Below are 16,506 nucleotides of genomic sequence, written 5' to 3'. Positions count from 1 at the left end.
TGACTGTTAAAGCGATGTCAGAATATATTTCTTGTAACTTCTCACTCCATATCAGCAGGTTCACACTGAACTCTGGCTTCATGTATTAGCAGGCATTAAAATATCCTATCTAAATATACTGAAGTAACATTATATTGAAATATAATTATTTTTTGAAGAATAGTGAGGTTGCAGTTCATTCAGCAATTTTAGTTTTCGATATAAATTTCACTTAGAATTTTTACAATCACTTTAATAAGGTGTCATAAACAATGACATCTACCATTTTCTAAGTGTATAATTTACAAGTTTTATTAAATGGGTAAGTCATGTAACTACCACCACCATAAAGACAGAGCGTACTTTTTCATCACTCTTAAAAACAATCCTTACTACCCTTTTATTTAGGACATTAATCTTTTATTTATTAATTTTGAGGTCTTATACAAGTATATTTCTAAATTTAAGAGTCTCTTTACAATACTACCTATCTCTTCTACTAGAGTAAAAATTTCTTACCATCTTAGGGTTTGGTCCTACATGTGTCACTTCCAATGTCATCCTAGTTAAAACCACAGTTTCTTACGACTTAGAACTAAGACTAATCCAGAAGCTTTATCTTATAACTTTCCTATTGGGTTTACAGTATTACTAGAAAAAGCACTAGACTTTCAACACAGAGGACCATTCTGCCCTCTGCTCTCAATAAAAATACCCATAAGAAAAAGATGAAAAATGTGAATCTATTTTTTTTTTAAATCAGGTTTTACTTTTCACTTTGCAAACTTCTTATCACACAGGCCTAGTGTTTACTAGCATTTAAAAGATACATTATTTTTCTTTAAAAATTTAAAACTCTCAAAAAAGTTGAAAGCAGTACAATGGGTATGTACTTTTTTTTTTATCTATATTCCCCAAATCTTAGCATTTTGCCATAATTGTTTATAAACATGTATTTTCTTTTTCTAAAAAATTTCTATTTTTAAAAATTTGTTCTAATTAGTTATACATGGCAGTAGAATGCATTTAGATACATTGTACACAAATGGAGCACAACTTCTTCCCCTGGCTGAACATGGTGCAGAGTCACACTGGTAGTATAATTATACATGTATACAGGTTAATAATGTCCATCTCATTCCACCCTTCTTCCCATCCCCATACCCTCTCCCCTCCCCTTACTCCCCAAGCAACAAAACTGATCGTTTTAATGCTGGAGGGAAAATTAACTATTGCATTTCACATTAAATGTACAGTGGTTTCCAATTTTTATCTTCCTAAGGAATTTTCATCTCACATGCTGACTTATGTAACTAAAAGAATTTCTAGACTTCTGCTTATAATTAGAGACTGCCCATTCTTTATTTGGTTATGCATTCTCAAGCAAATTTTTCAAAAATATAAATGGTAGCAACCCATTTTGATTTTGGACTTATTAAAGTGTGTTATCACAAGAAATGTCACAAACATACCATTACCTGTTTTTGAACTTTGCTTAATATGTCTGGTCTCAAAAAAAGATGACATTTAGGTATAAACTTAGATGGGGAAGAAGTTGTCTCTTTTTCATTCTTTAAAAATTCATGTGTTTGTTTAATTCAGCCAATAACAGAACTAAATTACAAATACAGGGATGCTTTAAGTAATTCAGAGAGCATACTATTAAGGGCTTGTTTTCAGCTATCAACCTGGTTAAAATTATATTTATCAGGTAAACAGTAATAATTATGAAGTGACCAATCATTTGTGTTAAAATATTGAGTAATTGAGTCATTGAACTCAAGCTTTCTCTAAATTCGGTCCTCAAACTTCCTGTATTCTGTCAACTGTCTGCTTATCTAAGAGGCTTTTTCAGTTGGACAGCATTCCTACCACCCCAATTCTGGGAATAGGCCCCAGGGTTTCACATTGTTCTCTGAACATTGTCAAGAAGAATTCTTGCATGCTTCCTTATCACAAGGTATTGATTCCTTGCTAGATTTGAATGAGTGAACCTGACTACATATTGAAGGGAAAAGGGCACATTCATACATTGTTGGTGGGACTACAATTTGGTATAATCACTCTGGAAAGCAGTATTTAGATTCCTTAAAACAAGCAAACAAACAAAAACTAGGAATAGAACCATTATTTGATCCAGTTTTCCCCCTAGTCGGTATATTACTACAGTAATGGAGCCACATCAATATTTATAGCTGTACAATTCACAACAGCTAAGCTAAGGAGCCAACCTAGGTTCCCTTCAGCAGATGAATGGGTAAAGAAAATGTGGTATCTGTACACAATGGAGTATTGCTCAGCCATAAATAAGAGTGACTTTATGACATTTGCTGGTTAAGTGGATGGATCTGGAGAAGAGACTATTATGCTAAGTGAAATAAGCCAGTCCCCCAAAGCCAAAGGTCAAATGTTTTCTCTAATATGTGAAAGCTAACCCACAAAAAGTGGAAGAGATAAAAATAAAAAGAGAAGATTAGTGGAAGAGACAAAGGTGAATGAAGGGAAGGGAGAAGGTAGGGATAAGGAAGGACAGTGGAATAAATTTGACATAACATTCCTATGTACATATATGAATAAATCACAGTGAATCTCACCATCATGTACATCTATAATAAATTAATTAAAAAATATTGATCTTTCTGCCAGTTACCCATAGTTAGAATAAAGGGAAAGGAACAAGTGACAGGACTAGGGGTGGTACTGGGGACTGAATTAGAACAAGATCCATTCCATGCTTTTTAAATTATATTAAAATGGATTCTATTGTCATATATGACTAAAAAGAACCAATTTTAAAAAGGAAGTTTGTGATAGAAGAGAATAACCTGAAGTGACTCTGCTGTAGGTCTGGCACAAGCTACCCAGATTAATGGAAACTTGTGACTAATGGAGTTGCTCTGGGCCAGAGTTTTACAGAGAAGTAGGAAGGTCCTGGAGTGAGTGAACTAGAGCAGCAATGTGTTGGGGAAGCAAAAACTTCCCTGGCTTCTGTTCTAAAGATGCTGTTATTACTGCCCAGCCAATTTCTATCACCTGACATCTATTTTTAGGGACCAACCATTTGCTTGTATATTTAGCTTATGGAAAGTAAGTGCATTGTTTAAAGTTTTAAAGATATGAAAGGTTAATTCTGTAACGTTTTCTGCACCAAGTTAAGCACATGTACACACACATATATGTGTATGTTTCAATTTTAAATAGTGTTTGGTAGTACTTTGTAGTTTTAGAACACTTCCATAAATACAATCTCATTTATCCTTTGAGTGACCCTGTGAAAAGAATGTCACAGTCTCTAGAAGAAGTCAAACAGGGCTGGGGTTGTGGCTCAGTGGTGGAGTGCTTGCCTAGCCCATGTGAGGCACTAGGTTCGATCCTCAGCACTGCATAAAAATAAATGAAAGTGATGTGTCTATCTATAACCAAAAAAATTTTTTTTAAAGAGATCATGCAGGCAATGGCAGGTGTTTGCTCATTTGTAATTAAACTGACATGTTTCAGATCCTAGTTATACTACAACATAGCTTGTGTGACTTTACTACTTTGAGCCTCAGTTTCCTCATCAGTAAACTGGTGAAGACATCATCTGTGCATTGTAAAACAACATATAGAAAGTCTAGAACATAGTTTCTACATCAAGCTGGCAATTAATATATGGTTCATTCTTCTCTTTCAGTGCAACAATTTTACAAATAAAAGCACTGTGTAAGTGAAAGGTAAGTATTACAAAGTCTAAAACCTAGGACAGTATTCCACAAATAATTATCACATAAATTAGAAGATACGTAAAACAGGGATAGACCTCTCAACTGAGCTACAGCTATCAGAAGGGAAAATTAAAACTAACTGAAGAAGTGGACTTTCTTATAGTAGCTAATAATCTGGAACCACACTCATGCTTTTAGCTTCTTCAGGCAGTCATTCTGGGCTAAATCAGATAAGAATTGAATACATGGAAAGCTGCCAACTGTACCACAATCATCAATGGAAAAATTAGTTTTTGTCACACAAATATGAGGACTATGATGGCCTATACTGAACACCATTGGAAGAAATGGATGAGTACAAAATGATATTCAGTTGCAAATGTTATTTGCTATGATATTGCTAAAAGGCCTAGGGTACAACAAAATGACTAGTACTCTAGGGAAAACCATATGGAATTGTTGTCTTTTAATAAGATGCCACAGAAGAAAGAAATTATACGTACCATAGTAACAGTGAATATTTCACACCTTTTGAATGGGAAAGCTAAAATGTCCTGGTCTTAAGGGCATCATCATCTATAATAGTTATTGATTGCTTGGTGTGTGCTTACAGCTCTTCCACACTTTTTGAAGATACTGAGAGGTTCCATTTTGAACTGACTATACCCTGGGTGCTTTCTTTTTAAGTGAAAAGCTGTAGGAAAAAATATCTGTTGATTCCCAGTCAGAAAGGCAAATCATGTGTTAGGTTACTGAATTTATGTTAAAATTAAGAGAGACAGAAAATACATGTTTTTTTCCTGTTTTTTTTTTTTTTGCAAGAAAAGTAATTGATGTAAAGTGGACCATGGGTGAAACAGTCATAGATAGATTATGAAAGTTAATCATACACCATAAGAAGCACATCAAATGTACAAATAAATTATACCCATTCATTTAGCAGACAGTTCCTGATGCCTGAATGTCAGGCACTGTTAAGGTACAGAAGCCATATGATACATGAAAATGCATTCTTGAAATGATAGTGAACTTTGAAACTTTAATCTAGGAAGGAGTAGCAGAGTTATTTTTCAACTGTGCCATGGAACTACTAGGAAGGCAATCAGCCTTATAGACAAAACTGGGTTCAAATCCCAACTTCAGTGCTCTACTAGCTGTGTGACAAGGGCTAGCTGATTAAGCCTTTTTTGAGTCTGTTCCCTTATTAGTACCACTTGGGGGCAGGGGTTGTGTGGACTATGAAATATTAGTCATATAAAGCACTGGTGTATACTTGGTGACTGTCAAACACCAAGTAGGTCTCTATACTAATAACCCTAGGGATACTCTTTCTTTCCCCCCAGTCCCTCCCCACTTCCATGCTAGAAGATGCCAAGGAAAGAGAAGTGCTATAGGCCTTCTCTGTGAGCCCAGGAAGAGTGGATGGTCATCCAGAAGCTTAAGTTCAGGTAATTATAGATATTCTTTTTTGATACTATACCAAGACTCAGCAATGCAGGTTTGTAATAGTTAATATTTAAAAGTGGAATCTGAAGCCATCTCAAGGAATTTTTTAGTAATGGTAACTCTTGTTGCATTATCCGAAATACTTGTGAACAACAGAGTTTCAAATATTGGACCTTTTGGATTTTGGAGTGTTTGCATACATTTTATTGGGTGAGCATCCCTAATTCCAAAGTCTGAAAGATTTTTTAATGTCATGTCAGTGCTTAAAAAAGCTTTGGATTTTGGAGCATTCAGATTCAAGATTTTTTGGATTTAGGGATGTTCAACATGTATCAGGTATTAGTAATTTGGAAAACAGTAATTTATTGAGTTTTGCAGAGCTTCTAAATATCAACACCATTGATTATATAAAACCATAACTTATCTCTCATAATATTCGATGACAGAAAGTGGCCTGTGCAACTTAAATAATCCTACATTGTTTTCTTTGAGACAACCATCAAATGCTAGATGCAGCATTAGTGTTTCATGCATCTTTCCATTTTTGTCTTATAGATATTAAAAGACACATGCATGCATGTGGTGAGATTTAATAGAATTAATAATATTTTACTTCCTCACAGAATTAAGTGGGATTTATTTTTGGTTTTAACTGTGAGTTCATGGCAATAGATACAAAAAGTACTATAACACTACGCCACCAGCAGCTTTACTCCTCTGTTTTTGTACCATCAGTGCAAATATCAAATCTGTGAAAGGGCAAATAAACTATATATTACCACAAAAATAGTCTGAAAAGGTGTTGGGGACTCTTGGGGTCCACAGACTTTGACAATATTTCTCTTATGTGATTTGAGCAGAATACATTTTAACTTAATTCAGCAAACCAAATTGCTGTTATGGAGAATTTGGATTGAGGACTCTAAATCAGACAGACACTAGAATTCATAACGTAACTGCAGTGTAGTAGCTTGGTGATGTTGTAATGTTTCTAAATTCTCAATTGCCCCATTTCTAAATGGTGATGTTAATGTACCTAGCAAAAGGATACATCATTGCTTATTAAATTTTGAGGTGTTTCTTCACAGAAAAAGGGACATATGCTAAACTTTTGTAAACTTAAACAGTGTGGCTGGCTTAGCCTTCAATTTAAGAAAGTTTAATCAACTTTTCAATGCATGCAAGCAGTCCAATTGAAAAAAAAAAAAAGCAAAAAGGATATTATCTTAGAAAGCAAGCATTATCGCTTCTCGGCCTTTTGGCTAAGATCAAGTGTAGAAAGCAAGCATTAACATGGGAAAAATCTTAGTAACATGGGAAAAATCTTAGAAACACAGCTGCTGTAACTAGATTAATTTTTAACAACTACAAATGGAATAGGTATATTCTCACTGGTTTGTCAGTTTTCAACCAAATAGGCTCAACAGGGAGCAGTTTTGCTTCCCAGGGGATACCTGGCAATATCTGGAGACACTTTTGGTTGCCGCAACTGGGGAAATGCTTCTGACTTCTAGTGATAAAAGACCAGGGGTGCTACTGAATATCCTACATGAACAGGATACCCCCCAAAGAATTATCCAGTATTAAATGTCAGTAGTGTCGAGATTGAGAAACCTTTGCATAAACCTTATGCAACATACAGTGGAAAATAAAGAGGACCAAAAACATTTCTGAACCTTCTAAACACTTTAAAAATAGAACAACTGCTCTATTGAAGCAGCCCTAAATAGTCTTTGATTGAAGACAAGTCTAAAAAGACAAAGAGAGATTCAAAACACAGCCGAGGCTAGGAACTATCCAGGCCTAGTTATCAATGATAGGATTAGCTTGAATCACTAATTTTATTTTTCCCTTTAGGGCTAGCACTAAAAGGTGGCTTTTACATATTAAAGTCACCTGCACTTTTCTTATCTGCGTTCATTAGGAAAAATGTAAATACTTAGTTGCACACACCAGGGTGACTGTAATTTCTGACTTCCCATTTATCTTTGCTTTAGCCAAAGGTTTACTGATTTGTTTGAAAATAAGCTGTGAAATAGTTTTAAAATAAAATACAAAAATGGGAAGACTTTCACAATATTTCTGTTATGTGATTTGAGCAGAATACATTTTAACTTAATTCAGCAGACCAAAGAAAAACCGATTATTCTGTTTGGTTTGCGTTTTACTGAAAGAGGTTTCAATTTTAGGTACAGATTAAGACAATTTCTCCAAATTATCCTATATTTTATTTATTTATTTGGGTACCTGGGATTGAACTTACCTGCACTCAACCACTGAACCACATCATCAGCCCTATTTTGTATTTTATTTAGAGACAGAGTCTCACCGAGTTGCTTAGCAGCCTTGCTTTTGCTGAGGCTGGCTTTGAACTTGCAATCCTCCTGCCTCAGTCTCCTGAACCACTGGGATTACAGGTATGAACCTGGCTCTATTCATTATTTATACTCACTTATCTTAAGCAGGGAGTTACAGCAACAAAGCCTGTTCAGTAATAGACCAAAAGAATTTTCAGTAACGGATGAGTAAAGGGTGAGATGCATTTTTTCAGACCTCTAAGACACCAGTGGTTTGTCACTTATGTCTGGACTTAGTTTCAATAAACTCCAAATTAGCTGGCCATATATTTAAAGTTGGATTTAGGGGTGAAAAAGTGGGGAAGGATACACTGTGAAGGGCTCATTTGTTCTATCTATTTATGTGAGGGAATATGGTCACCTTATCAATGCTTCCTAAAGTCTAATGTGTTTCATTTGTCAATAGAAGAAGAAGAACTCCTTACTTTGGTCATTATGCTAGGTAACTTAGTTCCTAACAGCTGTGTCAATCCTTCACTCTTCTAACTGAGTGCCAAAGATGGAGGAAAATATAAATCTCAAGACCTCAAGCGCACTCTCCTGAGGATGTGTGTTCTCAGTTCTGTTTACTCAGCCTGCATTAGGAAGCATGAAGTTTAAGGAAGAACACTGAAGTTGCAAATAGTGTGGCAAGAGCAATGAGTAGAAAAACTTTTTCATGCGTTTTATATGGTTATTTCTAGAATGAAGGAAGACCTACTTTTGTTTCCATTTGGTGCTTCTTCACTCTTAAAAATATACAAGAATAATATATGGTTTGGCACATACCGATCGAGAAATGTGACATCCTCAAAGAAGGCAAAAACATGTTGGAGACAATGCTTATTGTCTTCTTACATCTCTATATACCACATATCCCTGAAATGCTACTCATTTCTATCTGAAGTATGGCAGTAACTTGTTTTTAATCTTGAAGAAAGATTTGAAGTTTATTTCCTATGCTTAGTAACCCAGGCTTAAAAACGCAGAGATTGTGCCAATTCCAACACTCCCACACTCTACATATTTCTCCTATATAACACTGTCATATACATTTCCTTCCTGTCTACTCTGATTGCCACCTCTTAATGCATGTCTTCCCTTGCTCCTTTGTCTAACCACTGCAATAGTTCATACTATTTCCTAGGAAGATTTCCTAGCCTCAATTTGTTCTCTTCACATTCCACTCCACATGCTAAATGCTTTCCCCATCATGATTAAAAACCTCAGAGACTTCTTCACTGTACATAGTACAATACTGTTCACAATCTGGTTCATCTTGCTTTCTCCATTTGTATGTCTTTCTACAAACCATTTGTTTATCATTTCAGGGATCCTGTATTCTACAAATATATACAAAGTGCATACTATGTTTAATGTATTTCCTGGGAGCTTTTACTAAATATGTTCCCTTAGCCTGAACTGTCTACCATGGTATTTGATTTATATAAGCTTCTCGATTCTCTCAAATATTGCCATGTAGCACACTTTACACCAGTGATCTTATATGACCTTTAGATGTATGAAGTATTCTGTTTCTTCCAGTTAACTCCTTTTAGGTAGGACCCATTTCTTGGGCCTCTTCATACCACCACTGTCTTCTATAGGGTTCAGTATATGTTATGATTATTTTATTTAGAGTATTGATACACGATATCTTCATCAAAACAATGTAAAGCAGCTAATGTGCTAAGTGTTTATATAAAGTTAAATCCCCCCCAAAGGAACAAATAAAAGATTATATCCAGAATATAGTGTTACCTTGCCACTACTAGGCACTTCTATATGAGCTCATTCTTTATATGATCATCCCATTCAATCCTCTCCATAGTCCAGTGATGTGGGCACTATTTCAATAAATTTAAAAAAGTTGACATGCCTAAGGTGGTGTAATTAGTGAAATCAGGATTCAGACTTTCTGATGCCAAAATCAACATTCTTAACCTTTTTCTACTTCCTCTGTTTGATACAAAGTGTCAGAACTGAGAAGCTGAGGTATATCCAGGTCTTCAAGTTGAGAAACAATGTCTTCTATTTGGTGGGCTGAAGGTTGATATCTCATTGACAAAGCAAAGTAGTAACAAGTTTCCTGTCCCTATTTCCAATCATGATTTGTTAAAGCTTTGCCTAAGTAAGGGTTGTCAGAGCAGATCAAATAAGTAAAAACAATTAGTTGCCTTAAAATTGTGAAACAGTCTGCATTTGACTAAATTTTTAAATGTGCCACAAACTAATAATGTGTATCTCATATTACACAATTAGTCCAGTTCCTGAGTTTCATAAAGATGTTTATAAGAACAAAAGGAAATGCAGAAGAGTAGTCTGTCTATATTCATATTTACATTAGTATAAAAGGAGAAAAGAGCCTCCTAAATGTTCACTGAAACAATTTAAGGAAATAATTTAAAATATTTAATCAACAGCGAAAACATTAGCAATGGTCACTATTAGATTGAAAAGGAGCCTGCAGGATATTAGCCATTAAAAGCTTGATGAAGTTTTTAAAAGATTAGGATGGTCATCAGGAGTCTTAAGGCAAAGTTAAACTTATCAAAACTAATTTCTGCTTTTCCTTTTTCTGACTATATTTTATATCACAATGGAATAGAAATGATCAATAATTAATAGATACAAAATTATCTAAGATTATTTCTATTTTTAAATCCTTATTATGTCAACTTAAATTCTAGCTTAACATATTGGCATTTAAAATTGCTTTAAAAGTTATTAAAATACTAAATTAAGTAGAGACCATATATCAAAAGTATTAAGGTGGAAATAGGGACATTTTGTATATTCATAACATACCATCTCTGCTCTTAGAGGAGCTTTGAAGTACACTACATGTTTGACCAAATGTATTAGTCCCTAGAATTTTGGGGGATGCATTTAATTTTTATGCATTGTTACTAAAGTACCTATAGTTGGGCATATATAATATGGATAGTATTTCTGCACTATTTTGGAAATTGCTTAACAGTTAAGGCCTCAAATAGAAGGGAGGTGTCTAGCTACATTATAAGATTTATAACTATCAAATAAAAAAATTATGAGATAAATTAACATACCAACTAATGTTGAATGGATTGATAAAGCCAAAACATTTCTAGTTATTCAATTTAAAGGGCACTAAGTACCATAATTTCTATATTCAACTTGACTGTATAATCATTTATACCATTTATTTCACATGTCTCTGTATTAGGTGCTTGGTAGACATATTCTATAATCCCCATTACTGTTCTGAAAGTAGATGCCATCAATCCCATTTGACAGATGCAGAAACTAAGACTCAGCAATTAGAAAACTAGTCCCAGGACCCAATATGAATGTATTATTAAAGAGGCAAAGTTTTAATTAACAAACTTTTGGCTTTCTAACTACTGTATGGTAGGTTAAAATACAGCAATATTAGAATTATAACAATTATAAGATATTAGAAATCCTTTATCTGACAGAAACTAAGGTCAAATGATACCTAATATAGGATCATGGGTAACAAATTGACACATTTCAACAATACTTACCATTCAGTTACCCTACATTAAAAAAAAAAGTGTGTGTGTTCTCAAAGAATTTTCCTGCAATCTGGTAAAGACTTGGTATATCACACAGTAATCAAAACAGACTGAAAAAACAATGTACTATAAGGCATTACATATTTCACATGAATTCTGATTTACATATATTTGTCCACATACATTTTTAATAACTAAATTATAAACAGTAATAAGCAATATAAACTACCATGTAGTTTCACTTGTGCAAATTTAGCAACAGAAAGTAAGTTTTGTGTTTCTGAATCCAAATAAGTCCAAATTGCTATGGTTCATTTTGGACCATTCACTAGAAAAGTAACTTGTGTTTCTTCCAAAATTGTTGTTTGCTAACATTTTAGAAATCATATGTGAATGGAAAAGAAACTTTAAAGCAAGTGATTATGTGATTTTTGTTTTATAACATACCTTTCAGAGTATAAAAATTACAAGGGCACAGGCAGCATTTTTTGAAGAAAGAATAAATAGTGACTAGTACAGGATTGGAAACATACAATCTGGAAGCTTTGAAACTGATAAACATTTTATAACCAAATAATGAGACCACATATCAAAGAAAAGGTTAAAAATTTTTTTCTAAAATAATGAAAATGTATAGATTTTCTCTTAAAACAAATTTGTTTTAAAAGCTCTGTCCAAGTTTTTATCTTCAATAAAGGATAAAAAAAAAATCACCTTTAATTAAATCAAATAAATCCATTCCTAAAAAAAGAGTAGACTGTGAATGCTAGCCATTAGAAAGTTTTTTCCAAAAGTGTTTTCAAACTTTCTTATGTAAGCAGGTAGTTGTGCATTCATGAAACAACCTGCCGATGACCACACTGCTGACTGGACACTCCCAACAGCTCCAACTTAAGTTAAAAAATTACTTTGGCAAAATTTAAATTTTGTTACTTAACAAAATCATCACCTCAAAATGCTTCAAAATTCAAATAATTAAATACAACTAAGAATTACATCCATAGTTTTACTACCACCTGCCAAAACATGAATCACAAAATTTGATATTTTAAAGACAAGTCATTAATTTGTAGTATAAACAGCTGGCAACTCTAGACTGTTTCATCGTTGGTAAGTGATTCTCTACATTATCTTTAATACTGAAAGCTGACAAGTGTTCAGAACATTAAAACATCACAATATGGAATGTTACTTGATATATGGACATTAGTGCATGGGCGTAGCTATATTGATTATTATGACAGCTTGAGTGTTTACTTTGTCTTTTACTTATCCATCACTTTCTGTAAGAACCATAAACCCTGGATCCTAACATCTGAGCTGTAATAATTAAAGAGTAGAAAGAGCAATAGAAAGAAGGAAATCTTAAAATTACAATGCAGGTGGTTAGGAAAATTTTCTCTTAGGCACTCCAAAAGAAGATTAAAGCATGAATAGTATCTGAGAAACATGTGAGCTTAAAATTTTCAAATTTTCTCACAGTGCCCCAAAGAATACAAAATAATATAAAGGAAAAGTTGTTATTATTTCTGAAATGCACCATAAACCCTCAACCTGAAAAGGATGAGAAACAGTGACTTAAGTAAACTTACACAGTAATAGTGGGCAACTGAAATGATTGGTTGACTATATTTTTGAGCTACAGGATCCTACCTTAGATAACAGACATTTTGCTACTCTTTCTAGCATCAACAAATAGCTTCATATTCAGTAGAGTGGTAATGTCAAGGGAATTCCAACTGTATGCTTGCCCCATTTTTCACTCAAAAACTGAATAAACTTCATTCAGCTATAATCTTCACACTGAGGAAAACTCATTACCATATCCTAAAACTCAAAATACTTTGTTCTGGCTCATTTACTTACATCTGATCCATAATCTACCACAAGATTATTACTTTAAACTTATTTAGAAATACTAAATGAGTTAAAAGTATTTAGAAATACAAGTAGATATAATAAAAATAACTTGCCAAATCAAGCCAAATACATTTTTAAATTATACAAATTATTAATAGGAAATTTAGAAAACACCAAAAAATTGAATCAGAAAATAAAACTACCCCAGTTCTGAGAAAACCAGCAAACATTTCCATATATAGCCTTCATCTTTCAAAAATTTTGCATATATTTATTTTAGGGATAACACAATAGATGACTGCTTTGTACCTCACTCTTTACATGTGAAGCACTGCTCATTTGTTTACTTAAGGTTTTGAGAAAACTTCCTATGTTAATAGATAATCTTTCATTACACGATTCTTCAATGATTGAAAAGAATGTGGCTATAAACTTACTCCCATTACTAGTCATTTTTTTTCACTATTTCAAGTACCACTGAAGACACATTTGTGAACATGTTTGGTTATTTCCTTAAGTTAAATTTCTAGAAAGGCAAGGAAAGCCAATGGGACAGTTCAAAGGTTTTTTATATGTACCATCCTACCTGTTCCAGGGAAGTCGGCCAAGTAAGTGCATTATGCCACATTTGCTTCTAACAAAACAAATCAGGTGAACTGTAAATTGATTTAAAAAATGCCCATTTCTCTTTTGGGATGTTTATCTCTCTTGTAATAAAAAAGTTTCTGTTATTAAGCATTTCAACACTTAATTCTCTGAGGCTACATCTATAAAACCCTAGTTTTAAATCAGATTTTTAAAATATTTCAGACCAATAGTATAATGTATGATGTGTATACCTCTTAGTAGTGCACACATGCTACTACTTTTAGCCACATTACTGTTTGAAGTTTATGGAAACTGATAATCAAACGACTAGCTGAATATGGTTTTGGCTAAATATGTTATATTTAATACATGCATTTAGTTTAGCTCTTTCCAGAACCCTGTAAAATCAAAGAATAGCATTTGTTTTTAATCTTAGAAGTTTATGACTTTAACAATGAGAGAAAATACCAACAGTGGTTTATAGGGTAAAAAAAACAGATGGTCAAGGACTGTGGGGTTTCTGGGGTCTTTTGAGTTTCTAAGAGGAAAAGCAAAGTTAGTATGGAAGAAAATGTACAATTTTTTTTAAAGAAATGGAAGACAATGGGTGACAATCCATTTGCTATAAACTAAAATGTTATATAAAATGTATGTTTTAAAGATTTCCTTTTTAAAAGCACCAGTGAGTCAATGAAATGATAAAAAAGTTAAGCTTAGTTTAAAGAAAGCACCCAGGTACTTGTGTTTGAAAATATTTACATATTTAGGCAAACCTGAGTTTCAATTGAAAGGATAAAACCCACTATAAAAATACATGGGAAAGAACCTGTATACAAAGACTTTGCAAAATAGGAACTCCAAGTAGCTAATAAACATGAAAAATTATTCAAACTCATTAGTCATCAAGGAAATGCAGTAAATGCACAATGAAATTTCTTTAGACACTTACCAGACTGGCAAAAATTAAATATTTGACAATAAGAAGTGTCTGAGTTTAAGGGCACCATTATTTGGGAAGACAGTTTGGCATTATCCAGTCAAGTCAAAGACAGGGAATATTCTATGATTCAGCAGTTCCACTACTAAACCATTATACTTATAAAGAAATTAATTTCCATACATAGTAAAATGTATAAGAAAGTTGGTAGTAGCATTGTTCATAGTAAACCAAATTGGAAGCTAGTCAAATGATTGTAATGGTGAAATAGGTAAGAATCCATGTATCTTCTTATCTCTGAGGACATAATTCTATAAAGAAATGAACAGGCTACATATAACATGGATGAATAGTACATATTCTGTGAATATAAGTTCATACAAATATATTCATGAAACTCAAACATAATAAGCTATTTTGATTAAAGAATATATATATATATATATATATATATATATATATATATATATATATATGTAGTAAGAAGCAAGAAAATAATTATCATTTGTTAATATAATGGTTATTTCTGGGGAGGAGGAGGTAAAATGTGATTGTAACCCTGTAAAAATCATGCTAGAGGCCTTCAAGGTTCTGGCAGTGTTCTCTTTCTTGCACTGTTTGATAGTTAGCTAGCTTTATAGTTATTCATTAAATTGTACATACATGTGTTTTGTTTAGTATAATGTATGTATGCATTGTTTCATAGCAAAATTATAAAAAATTAAAAATAGGAAATGCAGATAAGTCCCTACATTATCTCCCTTATTCCAATTTTGATGGTGTCTGTTCCATTTGTTGGGTGCATTTTCTCTTTCTTGAACTACCTAGATTTTTCCCTCTTTCTCTTTTTTCCCCCCCTCTGTCCCATTTTCCGTCTCTTTGTTCTTATTTCTGAGACATTGTCTCTCATTGTCTCTCACTCTTTTTAAGCTTTTTGTTTATGCTATAGTTCCCTTTACTTTCCAAGAGTCCAGTTTTTATTTTCAGTTTTGATTAATTTCTTTAGTTTAAAAAAAAAACAACTTCATTCTTATGGGATAAAAGTGGTATTTTCGTATCTCTGAGAACATAAATAGGTCTGGAGGAAATTTCCTTCTCTCTACATATTTTCTTTTTCTTCCAAGATGGAGTCTTCTGTCTATTTTGATCTCTGCTTCAAAACTAGAAGCTATTTTTCTTTTTATCCTGTAAGGATACAGATATATAATTCAACTCTGTTTCTGTTGCAACAAACTATTAGAAAATGAAATTTAAAATAAGTAAACATTTATAATTGTAGGAAAACACATACACAGTTTTTTAAAAAAAGACTTGCAGGAGCTCTAAAGAAAAAAAATAGTGTAAACATTGCTGAAGGAAACTTAAAGAAATCTAACTAAATGGAGGGATATACAATGTTCCTAGATTGGAAGGCTCATATAGTTTTCTCTTATCCCCCTATCAACCTATAAATTCAAGAAAATATCAGTCATAATCCCAGCAGGCTTTATGTGTATGTTTAGAATTACTTATAAAGTACATATGAAAATGCAAAGAGCTTAAACCTTGGGCCTACCTTCTTTTGAAGGGAGGGCTATTTATCTGTTGAAACATGACACTAATTTTAAAAAATGTATTCATTCATTTACTAAATGTTTTTTGAGTACTAGGAATTAAGTACAAATAATGAAGGCAGCTCAGCCAATAAATCTGAATCAGTTCTTCAGTCTGTGGGCATAACACAACTCTCCTTTCAGATGTTTGATTAATGGCTGTAGTTTCAGAATGACTGTATCTTATAGTACTTGATTTAGTCAGAAGCCTAAAGTATTAACATATTTAAGTCGCAGTGCCAAATTAAGAATGAATAATAGGATAAAGGAATGTTAAAGAAAAACAAAGGAAATTTCCTTTTGCCAAAGACTTGGCTGAATCTGTTAAATCAGAATCAGAGGCATTTTTTAATTTATGAGGTCCTCATTTGAGTAGTTTGTGTATGTGTCTGGGGAGAGGGTATCAGGGTTTGAACTCAGGGCCTAGCACATTCCAGATAAGCACTTTACCACACAGCTACATCACCAGCCCCTTTTTAATGTAATTTTGAGGCAGGATCTTGCTAAGTTGCCCAAGCTGGCCTGAAATTTGCAGTTCTCCTGCCT

General features: G+C 33.2%; 1 protein-coding gene and 1 pseudogene across 6 annotated transcripts in view; one reads left to right on the top strand and one right to left on the bottom strand.

Annotated features, from left to right (window-relative positions):
• Nr3c1 (nuclear receptor subfamily 3 group C member 1) overlaps positions 1 to 16,506 on the bottom strand; it is a 110,623-nt gene that overhangs the window by 43,834 nt on the left and 50,283 nt on the right. The gene's annotated exons all lie outside the window — the stretch shown is intronic.
• LOC124103797 (U2 spliceosomal RNA) lies at positions 6,372 to 6,545 on the top strand (annotated as a pseudogene).

Source organism: Marmota monax, unplaced genomic scaffold (genome assembly GCF_021218885.2).
Source record: "Marmota monax isolate L192 unplaced genomic scaffold, Marmota_monax_Labrador192_F-V1.1 WCK01_AAM20220418_F8-fsc00006, whole genome shotgun sequence".
NCBI lineage: Eukaryota > Metazoa > Chordata > Mammalia > Rodentia > Sciuridae > Marmota > Marmota monax.
The sequence above is the reverse complement of the archived record's forward strand: the minus strand, read 5'-3'. Positions and strand labels throughout refer to the sequence as shown.